Source organism: Solanum tuberosum, unplaced genomic scaffold (genome assembly GCF_000226075.1).
Source record: "Solanum tuberosum cultivar DM 1-3 516 R44 unplaced genomic scaffold, SolTub_3.0 scf00055, whole genome shotgun sequence".
In the NCBI taxonomy this organism is placed as follows: Eukaryota; Viridiplantae; Streptophyta; class Magnoliopsida; order Solanales; family Solanaceae; genus Solanum; species Solanum tuberosum.
This window is the reverse complement of record NW_006238981.1, coordinates 435,421-451,201: the sequence shown is the minus strand read 5'-3', so window position 1 is coordinate 451,201 and position 15,781 is coordinate 435,421. Positions and strand designations below refer to the sequence as shown.

The following is a 15,781-nucleotide window of genomic DNA, read 5'->3' as shown; positions in this document are numbered from 1 at the left end:
AACAAAATAAATTCTTAGTAGAAGTGGGCTTTCAAACACCAACTAATGAGGAGATAGAGAAGTCAAAAATCTTGTGCCTGTCTGAGTTTCAATTTCAGGTTATGAGACATGTTGAAAAAAAGGTAGTGGAGAATCACTTAATATTGGATCTGAAGTGACACTCACAATATGGAACTTGGTCGGATGATTAATGTTGCAATAACCAGTTTTGATTTTACAATATGTCAAAAAGTATCATGAAGAGACATACCAGTGTTTGCCTTTTCGAGCTTCTGAATTTCTATTGCTCTTATATTACTTGATTCCTAATCATGATCTTTCCTATAGAGTTTTACAGGCGTGCCTCACTGCTTGTGTGGTTGACTAATCTGTTTCGACTGTATTGCTTACTAATGATGAGCCAGAGTTTGAGGTATTGCCTTTAGCCTGAAGTAATCTATGCTATCCCAATGAGATATTTTATTCTCTATTGTCTTCTTTTTGCAATTCCTATTCAATGATTTTATTTTACATGTTTAAAAAAATCTTCATGTTAGCTAGCAATTGTGTGTTTCTTTTTTTCAAGTTTAGGACAAGTGGATGATATGGTTCCTCCTTGTTGGACGTTATTATTATTATTAATTGCTGTCTGTTAGCTTGGCTGCCAATTTCATGTGACTGAAAATCCTATATTACTAGAGAGTAGCTTTTATCTCGTATAGAATAAAGTCGGTGAAGGGTAACATTCTCGTGAAGTAGGCTTTTTTCCCGTTAGAAGATAAGTGCCGTCACTCCACTTGTTTTGCTTTAAGTTTGGAAATTAACAAACCGTCGGTGGCACGTACTCCTTGCAATTTGTAAATTCAACATGCTGCTCCATTCCTCTACACGTCAGCCATAACTTAACGAGTGACTCGACATAATATCTCCCGGGGGTTCGTGCAACACAGTGATTGATAGACAATTATGAAATCTTACATTTAAATTCCACTAGCAATAAAATATCAGGTGATTTTTTCTCATCTGTTAAATTTGAGTGGAGTATTTGTGTTGGTGAGAAATAGTAGGTTATGATGTATTGTTGTTTAATTAAAGATGGAAGAATCATTTACCATATGTTTAAATTAAAAGAGTTTGAAGTGATCATCTAATGTTTATGTTTGTTGATGATGAGCACATGGGTGTTGAAGGGCCCTCCATCCCTATAGGTAAGTTGAGGAATAATGAGATGGACTCATTTTTTGTTTGGTCTACCTAATGAAGGAACCAAAGGGGACCGCAGCTTTAAATCATTACAAAGTGATTATTAATGGACTGGGATGCTCGTCTTTCCATTTTATTAAAAAATTAGAGGCTTCTTCTCTACATCCCTCTCATGGTATCTCCAATTAAACGACGCTTCTTCTCTAGGTGCAACACTTGCCCACTAAAATATCCTTTTTATAATATTGATTTGTCTTTTTTTGTGTGTGACATATCTGTCTAGATTTAGATATATATATGAAATATCAATAGTACCTCATCTTGTATATATTTATATTTATGAGATCAATGTGAGTGTCACTTCAGATCCGGTTGGAGCTTCTGTTCTTGCTTCAGCACTTAAGGTGAATGGAAGCTTAGAAGAGTTGCAGATATGGGAAGACTCCATTGGCTCAAAGGGTGCAGAGGAGCTGTCCAAAATGATAGAAGTTAACTCAACATTGAGGCTACTCACCATTTTCGATTCCAAGTCTATTACTGCCACGCCTTTGATTTCAGCAGTTCTTGCGAGGAACAGGTCAATGGAAGTGCATATTTGGAATGGAGAGAACAATGAGAAAACTTCAAAGGTGGTATATATCGCCTTAATGTCTCGGGTGCTTGTAGAGTTGCTTGTGCTTTAGGGATGAATTCGACTGTGAAGACACTCGATCTGACAGGAGTATGGTTGAAGTCCCGATGGGCAAAAAAATTCCGATGGGTTTTGGAACAGAATAGGACCCTCAAAGAGATAAATTTGTCAAACACTTGCTTGAAAGACAAAAGGAGTTGTTTATGTTGCAGCTGGCCTTTTCAAGAACCACAGCTTGCAGAAGCTGTATCTTAAAGGAAATTGGTTTGGAGGTGTTGGTGTAGAACATTTACTTTGCCCTTTGAGCCGGTTTTCTGCGCTGCAATATCAAGCAAATATCACTCTCAAATCACTTACTTTTGGAGGAAAAAGAAACAAAATTGGTAGGGATGGGCTTGCAGCAATCCTGCAGATGTTGACAAGTAACGAAAGTCTTACCAGCTTCGGAATATATAATGATGAGAGTTTAAAACCGGATGACATAATCAGAATCTTTAGGAGTTTGGAGAAGAATGCTACATTAAGATGCATATCTTTACAAGGTTGTAAAGGAGTGGATGGTGAAGCAGTCCTCCAAACTATCATAGATATTTTATAGGTAAATCCTTGGATTGAAGACATTGATATTTCAAGAACTCCATTGCACAATGCAGGGAAAACAGAAGCGATATATCAGAGATTGGGTCAGAACGACAAGGCCGAACCAGAGATTGATTTGCTCAAAGACATGCCAATGACATAGCCAAAGAGCTGTAGGGTCTTCCTCTGTGGGCAAGAATATGCTGGTAAGCCACTTAAACAATGTTAGTTTATCTACATCACTGATTAGCTACATTGATTGATTTGGTATGTTCTTTTTTTTTACTGCGGGAAAAACTACACTAAGCAATTCTATACATCAACACTTTTCTTCTCCGAAATTGCCGTATATTGATCAAGTGAGAACTCTTGTAAACCCAATTGCGCTAGCTGTTCGACCTATAGGCATGAAGATAAAAACTTTCAAAGATGAAGATACAAAGATCTCAATTTGGAATCTTGTAGGGCAGCAAGAATTTTATGCCCTCCATGATCTAATCTTTCCAGGACATGGACGTGCCTCCATTTTCCTGATCATCTCCAGTTTGTTCAGGAAACCAAATAACTGGGAACAGAAAACCCCCGATGAAGTTGAAGAAGATCTGCAGTACTGGTTGAGGTTCATTGTTTCAAATTCAAAAAGAGCTCTTCAGCAGTGCATGCTACCAAATGTAACTGTGGTGCTTACACACTATGACAAAATCAATCAATTATCACAGAAGCTACAGCTTATTGTAGACTCAATCCGAAGGCTACGAGACAAATTTCAAGGCTTTGTTGAATTCTACCCAACTGTATTTACAGTTGATGCAAGATCTTCTGCATCAGTAAGTAAGATTGCCCATCACTTTCAAAAGACAAGCAAGACGGTTCTCCAAAGGGTTCCTAGAGTGTATGAGCTTTGCAACGATCTCATGCAAATTCTGTCAGACTGGAGATTGGAAAACCATAATAAGCCAGCAATAAAGTGGAAGGAGTTTGGTGATCTATGACAAATCAAGGCTCCATTGCTCAGGGTTCGTTCTAGACTCGATAATAAAGAGAAGGTGGAAACGAGGAGAAGGGCTCTTGCTACGTGCCTTCATCACATTGGCGAGGTGATCTATTTTGATGAACTAGGTTTCCTAATCCTAGATTGTGAATGGTTTTTTGGTGAAGTTCTTGGTCAGCTTTTGTGATTAGATGTCAAAAAGCAGACTTCAGCTGGGGATGGATTCATAAGTAGAAAAGAGCTGGAAAAAGTTCTGAGAAGCAGTCTTTGATAGCCAGATTCCAGGGATGGGCTCAAGAGTTTTTGAGAACTTGGATGCAAGTGATCTTGTGAGAATGATGCTGAAACTTGAATTATGCTATGAACAAGGTCCTTCGAATACCAATTCTCTAATGTTGATACCCAGCTTTCTTGAAGAAGGTAAGGGGAAACAGCCAAAGTGGCAGATAAACTCAAGTGAATGCATTTATGCAAGAAGGCACCTTCAGTGTGATGATTCAAACCACATGTTTCTAACCCCGGGGTTCTTCCCCCGCTTACAGGCAAGACCTTCTTTTAGTTTTATGATCTATTCTATATTGCAGAATCATATGACTGTGCAAATGAAGCAACATCCGTTTTGTTTTTTTTTATTTATTTCATCATCTCGGATAAGAATATAGTTCACTATGTTTGTTTAGGTACATTTGCACAACAAAGTAATGGGGTTGAAATATCAATATGGAGTGACATACAGCCTTGAAAAGTACGTGAGCATCAATGGAATCTATGTCTGCGTAGAACTTGGGGGTCAATTAGGCTATTATGTTGATGTGCTTGCCTGTTCCACAAAGCACCTGACAGAAACTCTAAGGCTATACCAGCAATCCAGAGCCTTTGCCATGGGGTCACACTGACTGAAAACATTATTCGACCAGAATGTGTAAGAAATTTAATACCACCAAGGTACAGGAGAAACCAGATTCTGCCTCAACATTTGCTGGAGTGTGCACTTAGATTGGCTGCTATGATAGTTCAGCATGTTAAACAGGTAGGATCATTTATTTGTATGTTAATTATGGATATGCCATGTTGCTATCTCGATGAAAGTTCGAAAATGTCATGGTGTTTCAGCCTGAGAAACTTTCCACCCATTCTAGCTGCCTCTATATACACTAAGGAGTTCAGGATAGTTGGCCCTGTAGCATATTTTCCTCTTTGATGTTTGATCATTCTTAAATTGATGTAAAATGTCTCCCTGATCCCTGTTGGGAGAAATGTTCATCCTTCGCTAATTGGCTTGTTCAAGTCGATGTTAATGGTTATGCCAGAGTTGACAAACTTAATTCTTCTTTGGATGGTACACCTAACTACGTGATTACTTTTAATTTACTCATTTTATTAATCAAAAATTGATTTGGGTCATGGGATCAAATTTCAGGGTTAACATTTCTGAAATCCTAGCTCTCTACTCGAGAATGGCCTTTACAAAAAGTTTCCGTCTACTGTAATATGATTATAAATATCATCTTCGTGATGATGTTACCGCCTTGTATTTAAATTTACTGCTCATGATCCATAATTGCCTGCCAGGTATCATAATTGTTAACCTCCATTTTAGTGGGGCATAAACGAGTGTTTGATGTAATTCTTTTCAAATTCAACCGCACACCATCGGACAACATGAACTTTTAGAAATTTACAATAATACTTTATTTTATTTATATAATAAAATGGTGAACCTAATTTTCATACACACTGGATAAAACATTTCTGATTTTCATAATATAATTTCATATAAAGTAAATAATCAGCAAGTAGAAAACCTTTAGAAAATAAAATTTAAGAACAAGGCCTCAGAGATCTTGGTGGATAAGGAATCATCAGATGGAAATTAAATAAATTCCCATCAAGAGTAGCAAATATTTAATTACATCACTGGCCCTTTATTTTCAAAATTTCAATTCCAAATCGGCAAATAAAAACACATAAATTAAACAAAGAAAAATGAAAAAAAAGAAAAATTATGATGTGAAGTCAGAAGTAGCTGGTTGTAGTAATCACAGATCAACATCAGTGGGAATCCGAATGATTTCTTCATCATCCTTACACACCATAACTCAATAAAACAAATTATTTGAAGAAAAATGTATCCAACTTGTCACCATAAAACCCTAAAAAACAAGAGAGATTCGAAGCCATAGATATATATGCATTGTTTCCATATTGCCTAATGCTATCCATGTTCTTACGATCAAGGAATTGCAATACTAGGCGTATCGTGATTTAAAAAAGAAATAACAAAACACAAACATCAATAAACATCAATCACGTGGAAGATCACAGGAAAATTGAAAAAATAAAGCTTTGTTGCTGCGGCAGAGAAGGGAAGAGAATAGCAGAGTTATGTTTGAAGATGGGATTTTTAGCTGTATTAATAGGAAGCAAGAAACTCTAGGGTTTTATGTAAGTGTGATGGTTTAATGGGCTTGATTGTCATGGCCCATTAAAGGACATTGGGCCGACGATTCCTACTCTAGTAACAGGTATATATGGCCGCCCACTAATGGGCTGTGTTTATTCTACTTTTTCTTATACAACTTTTATATACAAATTTTGATAAAGAGACAAATGTTGTTCATCGATGGGTAATATAATCAAGGGAAAATTACGTGGTTAAGCAAATTTATACTACTTAATTAGTCATAATAGCTATAGTTTGCTATAAATATCACTCGCTACTAACGTTAACCATTAATTACGTGGATTGACATCGAGTTTGTATAATTAGTCATGTTTGTATAATTCGTCATATTTGTGTAATTCAAATTTTGTATAATATAATTTATATAATGTAATTTGTATAGTATAATTTGTATAACTGTTTAAAGCTCATATGTTTATCAGTTTATGTTTGTATCAATTCGTTATTTCGAGTTTTATCTTATTTGTATAATTTCAGACTTTATATTACTCAATTATACAAAAACACACGAATTATACAAACGAGATGCTAATTATACAAATTATTGCCCTCTCCCAATCTCACTCGCCAAGTATACAAATGCATATGTATATCAGTTACATATATACAATTATCTAACCGATATACATATACAATTCACCTCTCTCCCATTCTCTTCCCTCTCTTGCTCGCCTCTCTCATCCCTCTCCCAATCTCGCTCGCCACTCTCCTTTCTATAACATGTAATTACGAATCGTAATTAACAAACTATATCTATGAAACATAATTAAGCTATTTTTGAGTGGCTATATGTGAAAGTTTCCCTATAATCAATTATTCTTACATGATTGGGCTCACATAGCCTAGTTTGGCCTCAAAAGCATTATCCCTTATATATTAAAATTCAGGATTTTTATGTTTAATTAATAAATAAGGTAACCACAGGTAAACTTCATAGTATTCCTGATAAGTAAATCTCGTCTCATGATCAAACTTACCAATGGTATTTTTGAGCTACGAGTTTAATAGAAATCATGGTGTTTTTGTTCCATTTTTACATATGTACTGAATTACCATATTTCGAATAAATTTAAACTCATAATTTTAAAAGTATAATAAATTTAGCTTTAACCGCTAAGTACTTTAAAGATCGAACCAATCAAATTCCGATATTTTTTAGCCGCCTGGACACTCCTTATAAATGTCCTATGAATACAAGGTAGTAAAAGTTTTTAATATATGAAAGTACCTAGCTGGCTTGGAGGGACTTTACTACTTGTCAATTGTACTCTAAATTCAACCTCTAACTTAAATTGGTACCATATATAACTTGTGTCCTGTAATATAAATTGTTCATGCATGTTATGTGTCTACACTCTTTAGGTAAAAAGTAATTCATGTATTAATTTTAGGGATAAGGGTCTGAAAAATACCCCAACTTTGGTCGAATTTGTTGTTGCGATACTGAACTTTCATGAGGACCTATTACCTCCCTAGACTATTTAATACCGTATTTTAAACATATATATTTGCCCACGTGGACATAAAAAATAATTTAAAATTATAAATAGTAATGTGTCCACGTGGGCACATATATACCTTTAAAATACACTATTAAATAGTTCAAGGGGTAAAAAATACGGTATTAAATAGTCTAGGGAGGTAATAGGTCCTCATGAAAATTTAGTATCGCAACAACAAATTCGACCAAAGCTGAGGTATTTTTCAGACTCTTATCCCTTAATTTTATACAATATTTGGTTGGTAAGTTTTTAAACATTGTATAAAAGTTATTTATTTATATATTAATTTAATATAATGTTTAGTTGGTAGCTTTTCAAATGTTGTATACAAATTATTCATGTATTAATTTTATACTGTATTTGGTTGCGTTTTTTAATAATCCCAAGTAATTAATACTTGTATAACTTATGAGGGAATCTATGTATAATTTATGCGGGATAGAAGGTGGAATAAGTTATGAATGTATTAGTTATGCATATATTAAAGTAAAAACAATAAAGTAAATAACAAATAGTAAAAGTAATTTGTATTCAATATGATAAGTAATTAAGTAATGGGTAATTTATAAAAAAAAACTAAAATAATTAAAATTTATATTGGCAGCGCGTGGTAGAGAAACTATGCGAAGAAATTAATTACAATTAATAGACACTGCCTTACCACAAAAGAAAACAGTCAACAAAAATTTAAGCAAAGAAACTGAAAGTAATTAAGCCATAGGAAGACAAAATACCCAAAACAAAAAAAATGCATAGTGGTTTTTTTACATGTATTAATTAGTTGATTTGTTGTAAATTAATATATATGTATAAAAGTAAATTGATAGGGGTAAATATGCAATTTACTATTTTAATATAGGGAAAAAAGTCTTAAATATATTCGAACTTTAATCGATATTGTTGTAACAATATCAAATTTTGGAAAAGACCTTTTATCCCCTTGTACTATTTAATAGTGTATTTTAAAGGTGTATATGTGCTCACGTGGACATCATAAATATTGCATAATTATAAATAGTAATGTGTCCACGTGGGCACATATACACCTTTAAAATACACTATTAAATAGTACAAGGGGATAAAAGGTCTTTTCCAAAATTTGATATTGTTACAACAATATCGATTAAAGTTCGAATATATTTAAGACTTTTTTCCCTATATTAAAATAGTAAATTGCATATTTACCCCTATCAATTTACTTTTATACATATATATTAATTTACAACAAATCAACTAATTAATACATGTAAAAAAACCACTATGCATTTTTTTTGTTTTGGGTATTTTGTCTTCCTATGGCTTAATTACTTTCAGTTTCTTTGCTTAAATTTTTGTTGACTGTTTTCTTTTGTGGTAAGGCAGTGTCTATTAATTGTAATTAATTTCTTCGCATAGTTTCTCTACCACGCGCTGCCAATATAAATTTTAATTATTTTAGTTTTTTTTTATAAATTACCCATTACTTAATTACTTATCATATTGAATACAAATTACTTTTACTATTTGTTATTTACTTTATTGTTTTTAGCTATTGATATTTATTTATTTTTAATGTATTATTTATATAGTTGGTTATTTTAATGATTATAATAAATATTAGCTTACTAATTACTTTTTGGAATTAAGAAATAAAAATTAGCTCACTAATGTATTGTAATCTCTACATAACTAAACCTTGCAAGTTGCATAACTAAAACCTACATAACTAATACTTGTATAACTAAATCTTGCATAACTTAATCCTGCATAACTAATACATGTATAATTAAACCTTGCATAACTAAACCCTGCATAACTAATACATACGTAACTAATACTTACATTACTAATATCTGCATAACTCTATCCAGCTACCAAACGATGAAGTTCAAAAAAGTTGGTCCGATAGTATATCCCTCTTTGATGTTGATGCCAATGTCATTTTCTTAAATTGGCTTGCCGAATGGAAATAACTTGTTAATTTTGATATAAAATGGTCCCTTGGGACAAATGTTCGTCTTTCACTTGTTGAGTGATTATTGGAGATGGTATGTTGTATGCACCTGGTTGTTTTGAATGGCTCATGATACGTAATTGTTGCATGTGAATAAAGTTTCACATTGGTTGAAAAAAAAACAAGTTAATTATAAGGTGTTGGGTACTCCTAATCGTGTGAGGCCTTTTGAGGAAACCCGTGCATTTTTTTTAACCCTAAACAGACATCCCAACAACTTAATCTAACCAGAGACAATTATTGTGTACTATTTGTGTGTGAATTCACATAAACAAGAATCCATTATAGCTGCAGTAAGTATCAGAAGTACAAGTAGAGGAATAAAATGGACACTTTGGTTAATTATTTGTGTTGAAATTATGGACATCCCTGCAACTTGTAGTATGAGTGAAATGTCAAAGGAATGAGAAATTGTAGTCCAATTATGGGCTGTTTAACAGGTATATATGGCCATAATATTGGCCCACTAATGGGCTACAAATCTCCCCTCAGGTTTGTCTCTATTATTTTTTTCTTATACAACTTCTATATACATACAAAGTACAAAATGAGAAAGAGACAAATGATGTTCATCGATTGGTAATATATCAATTATTCTTACATTATTGGGCTCACACAGCCTAGTTTTTGTGGTGGAATTCCCCTTCAAACCTTGGCCTCAAAAACATTATCACTTATATATAACTTTACGTTATTCCTGCTATATATACGTTTTATACATGAAATTTAGGATTTTTATGTTTAATGGGAAAATTATACAAATCGAACCCATTAGGTAAAATATTTACTCAAATTGGATCAAAACCAATATATTTATTATGATTGAACCCACATCCCAAACTATTTACCCGATTGCTCCCTTGTTCTATTAACTGAACCACTACTTCTTTATCCTTGATATTATCGGAGTATAAATATACTCTGAATGTATCAAACAGTAATAGAACTATCTTTTCATTGAAACACTGTATGTTCCTCCCTGATGCCATCATAGTATATATAGACTCTAATGTTATCAAGGAGTAACTGAGTAGTGTTTTCACTAAAGCATTGTTTCTTCCTCTTTGATACCATCGGAGTATATATATACTTTGATGGTATCAAGCTGTAAACACGCAGTAGTAGTTAAAACACGAGGGGTATGAAATTAAGGGGGTAGCCTCTTGTAAAGAGTTTTCTCTTTTGGGGTACAAGTGTTCTTTTCCTTTTAATTAAAACATAATAACAATTATGACCAACAAGCTAACTAATACTCCCTTTGTTTCCATTTATATGCCGCCCTTACTAAAAATAAATGATCCTTAATATTTGTCATTTTACAAAATCAATGTATAAATGACACTATTTTTCCTATTTTATCCTTGAGAGTTATTAACTTTGAAAGTATGGATTTGATCCACATAGGTAAACTAAATGATTAATTCATGTTCATTGGTCAATTTAATTAATCAAGATAAATTAATTTATGTTCATTTATTGAAAACTTGACTTCAAGACAATACTAAACAAGGATACAATGATAAATTCACATAATTTCTTAAGGAACATAAAATCTAAAATAGTGACATATAAATAGGAACGAAGGAAATAGTAAATCTCATCTTATAATCAAACTTATCTACAGTATTTTTGAGCTATGAGTTTAACAAAAATCATGGTATTTTTGTTCTATATCTACAAATATTTCAAAAAATGGAAAATATAAATGGCAAGACACCAATTTGTCACGAAATGGCACGAGGAACAAAATTTTGGTTATTTCGAAATTTGTGTGAAAAGTTGAGGGTGATTGGGTAATTTCAAGAATTTCTTGTACCCAAATTACCCTCAAAAGTAAAACCACTATCCTTAAAAAGTAAAATCACTTTTCAGTCACACTTTCCAAGAGGTGGCTGACCATCGGCTCCACTTATATTGTGCCACGTGGAAAGTGTTGGGTCCCATTTCAGAAAATGATTTTCTCTCTCTTCTTAAACGGTTTTTTCCTCTTTCCTACTTTTTTTTTACTTCTTTTTCTTTGACTTTTCTTTTCAAATTAATGTTTCAAATTTCTCTACGTCCATACTTAAATAATTTTATTCATGGAAAATATAAAATTATGAAATCCAAAAAGAAAATATTCATTCAATTTCTAACATTTTAAAATTAATTATTTATATTACTAAAAATAGTTAGATAAAATTATTTGTTAATTTACAAAATATAATTAATTACAATTTTTTTCTTTTTGTAAGTGTAAATAAAATTTATAAATTTAAAAAAATTAAATGTAAATTAGTAAAGCTATCATTTTATTTATAATTTCTTACGAAATTTGTAAAAAAAAAATAGCATAAATTTTGATACTAATTTCAAAAAGAAAATATAACGGAAAGAGCATCAATGTTTTTGATAAATAATTACATAAGTTTTTATACTAATTTCATGAAATTAAAAAAACGGAAAGCATCCATAAATACCTATATAAATACATATTCTTTCCGTCAATTTATACGATATTTTATTCTTGAAATTCAAGCTAGGTGAAATTTTCCATCACTTTAACCTTTTTATTTTCTTGCTATTTAATTTTTGTGGACTTCTCAAAAATATACGATACTATAAAATTTTTATAAGGTACATCTATATAGGATCCTTCAAAAAAAATAATTACTCATTATCTAAGAATTTAATCATTTTAAAGAAATATGATAAATTATTTCCAATGATTTTATTATTTAACGAAGATATATTAAGATGTCTTGTTAATATTTGATTTAAATAAAAATAATCAATAAAATTACGAGTCATATCAACAAGAAAAAGCACTATCAACATTATCAAAATAAAACTATAAATTAAACTACGACGTAAATGCAATAAGATTTGATTATTATAAAGAGAAACACATGAATACTAACAAAGAGAACAATATTTTTTTTCAGTTTTGAAGAAGGTTATACATAAAATCATTACGGACCATTTATTAATAAAATAATAGAATGTAAAAATTTATCCTAAAAAATCAATGTCTATTAGTACATAAATAATTTTTAATTTTATATTACTTTGGTAAATATGATTGTAAAAGTTCATATTTGAATTGTTTCACAAAAATTGAAGATTTTTCACTATTATAAGTCGAATCATTATGATGAAAATAAATGTAATAGATATAGTATTACATGAGTTATGCTATCTCACAAATACAAGTTAATTGAATGCGATTATATATGCATGATCAAGTTTTAATTGGGTAATACAATTAATTATGGTACATGTCAACCTTTGATCAAATTATCTTCACATTTAATAGTTATTAGACTATATTTATTGGCAATATCTCATTTTAAATTTACTAGTGATATTCAATAAACAACTAATATGAAAGAGAGTAAATGCATTTCCTTTCGTAATTATGAATGAATGCTATTGCAGCGCAAATAGTTAAAGCTTAAACGAATAGTCTATATGTCACAAGTTCGAATCTAAGTTTAGGTCCCCAATTTTAGGTTTTTTTTAGTTTTTTTTTTAAGTCTATAGGTCACGCGATTTTTTTAGTTTTTTTTTTCAAGCCTATCGTAGGCACCATCAAAATCTTCATGATTTTGGAACAACAAACTATCATCCTCATCTAAACCCAAAACATTATTCTATACTTCGTTTAATTGACTATTCGGATCCATCTTGTTAAAATTATATAAATGTAACAACAAAATAAAATAAAACTAATGACTGAAGTAAAGAAAAAAAAAAGAGTAAAGTAAGAGAGAGAAAATAAGAAAGAAAAAGCCAAAGAGTGGTTTTCTATTTTGGAGGGAAAACCACAAGTGGTTTTTGTCACCTAAGGGCTATTTAGTCATTTCGCCGTGTCTTGCCAATTCTTGCCAAAAAAGTGTCTTGCCATTTAGCACTACTCTACATAACTTGAAAAGTACAACAAATTTTAGTGTTAATTATTAAGTTATTAAGTACTTTAAAGGTCGAATCCATCAAATTCCAATTTTTCTTTGCCGCCTGGACACTCATAAATGTCCTATGAATATAAGTAAGGTAGTAGAAGTTTTTAATGTGAGCTAGCTATAATGAAGGTAGCTAGCTGGCTTGATGGGACTTTAACATAAGGAAGGATACAGCAAGATAGTCCACTTAAATTGGTATTTCTTGTTCCATTTTACGTGACACTTTTTGAATTTCGAGATTTAAACTATTTTTTTTGTAATCGTAAGTTTTCCATAGATCTTATTATTGTTACTTATAATACTTTTTACGTAGTTTACAAATATATAAATTTCATTTCAAAAGATTTGAAGATTTCATGCGTAAATTGTCAGTCAAACTTAAACTGTTTGACTCTCGAAAAATGAAAAAGAAAGTATTATGTATATATAACTTGTGTCCTTATAATATATATTGTCCATACATGTTATGTGTCTACGTTCTAACAAGACAGATCATTTTACATATTTCATCAAATAAATTCTTGAAACTAACTTGAATTGAGTTTACAAATCAAATTATTTTTTAAAAAAAAAAATGACATCTCTTTGTATTTTATATTTACCAATCTCCCGCATCTACACAGAGATTGCCATGGTACACTCAGAAATAAGTTTTTGTTTTCAAATTTATTTTTTCCCATTGATTACTTTAATGAGTTAATAACTTCGATGGTCACTCAACTACTCCCTCCGTTCCTATTTAGTTGTCCCACTTTAGAAATAACACACAGATTAAGGCAACAATGATTAGCATAGTGAAGTTACAATTTTATCCTTGTAGTACAATTTACAATTCCAAAATAAATTCATTCAAGATAACTAATCTATGCTGAGAACTTCATAAGCTTATTTACTTTATTTATGACAGTGACACCTTATTTAAATAAGGGTATAATAGGAAAAAATTTGTTGTCCTTTCTTAATTTATCAAAATGGACAACTAAATAAGGACAACTAAAAGAGGAAATATGAACAACTAAATAGGGACGGAGGGAGTATCAACTATTTTCACAAAAAGTCACTCAACTTTCATTTTCAACTCAAAAGTCACTCAACTATGACTTTTTTGCACAAAAAGTCACTCAATCAATTTAATTATTTTTTCACTAAAATTTGCTAACATGAAATTTTTATTTTTTAATCAAAATTTTAAGAACCAAATATATATCCATTTAAACCATTTAATGATCCGCCCCATTTAACCCGACCCGCTAAAAATATAATATTAAAATTTTTATTTTATCATTAATTCTCTAAATCATTTTCTCTTGTTTCCTTCTTTCCCCTTAGCGTTGTTCTTTTTTTTTAATTTCTCAATTTCAAAATCTCTATTAAGTAGGAATTTTTTATGGAATCCTCCTTTTCTTTTATCTAGATTTAAAAGTATCTTCCATTATAGTCCAAATTTTCACTATTGAAGATGGAATATGCTCATGAACTAAGGAGAACAACAAGTGAATCTCAAATTAAGGGCTCCAGTTCATGAAGTTGCAAATACATGAGCCAATACTCTTAGAAATTTTCGTTGAAATTGTAACCCAAGAGATTATTGTAAGTTTCTGAAGTTGGGAAAACAATAATTTGATCCTTAGAGAGAATAGAGAGGTTATGAAAACTTAAAAAAAAAAAAAAAAAGGAAAGGTTGATATATTATTAATGTGTGAAAAAGAGGTTGAAATTGAGAAATTAAAAAAGAAAAGAAAAGAGAAGAAGAACACTTAGGAGAAAAGAAGGAGACAAGAGGAATGATTTAGGGAATTAATGATAAAATAAAAAGTTTAATATTATATTTTTAGCGGATCGGATTAAATGGAGCGAGTCATTAAATGGTTTAAATGGATATATATTTGGTTCTTAAAATTTTGATTAAAATAAAAATTCCATGTCAGCAAATTTTAGTGAAAAAAATAATTAAATAGGTTGAGTGATTTTCTGTGTACAGAAGTCATAGTTGAGTGACTTTTGAGTTGAAAATGAAAGTTGAGTGACTTTCTGTGAAAAGAGTTGACAATTGAGTGACCGTCAAAGTTATTAACTCTTACTTTAATCGAAGAGTGAAACTTTAAGAATTGAACTTACCCTTATTATTGGTATATGTAAGAGACTTTGTGTACTTATTAAATTGTACCACTTGGTAGGTGTATATATTCTTCCTATTAATTAGAGCTTAAAGAAACTTCATGAATAGAGTACACATTACTCCATTAGCTTTAATTTATATATGACATAATAAGATATGAAATTTAAGATGGAAAGTAAATTTTTGAAATTCCTTCTTTAATGTATGGCTATATGGTTTTTGAAACTCCCTCCTTCTCATATTAGATATTACATTTTTCATTATAGGTTTTTAAAGAAATCATAAATAAAAATTCGCCAATATCTTAAAGCTTCAGACTCATTTTGATAGATATTACATTTTCTATTATGGGTTTTTAAAGAAATCATAAACAAAAAAA

General features: G+C 31.0%; 1 pseudogene; it reads left to right on the top strand.

Moving 5' to 3' along the window:
* Positions 1-1,454: 1,454 nt before the first annotated feature.
* Positions 1,455-4,774, top strand: LOC102598462 (protein TORNADO 1-like; annotated as a pseudogene).
* The last annotated feature ends 11,007 nt before the right edge of the window (positions 4,775-15,781 follow it).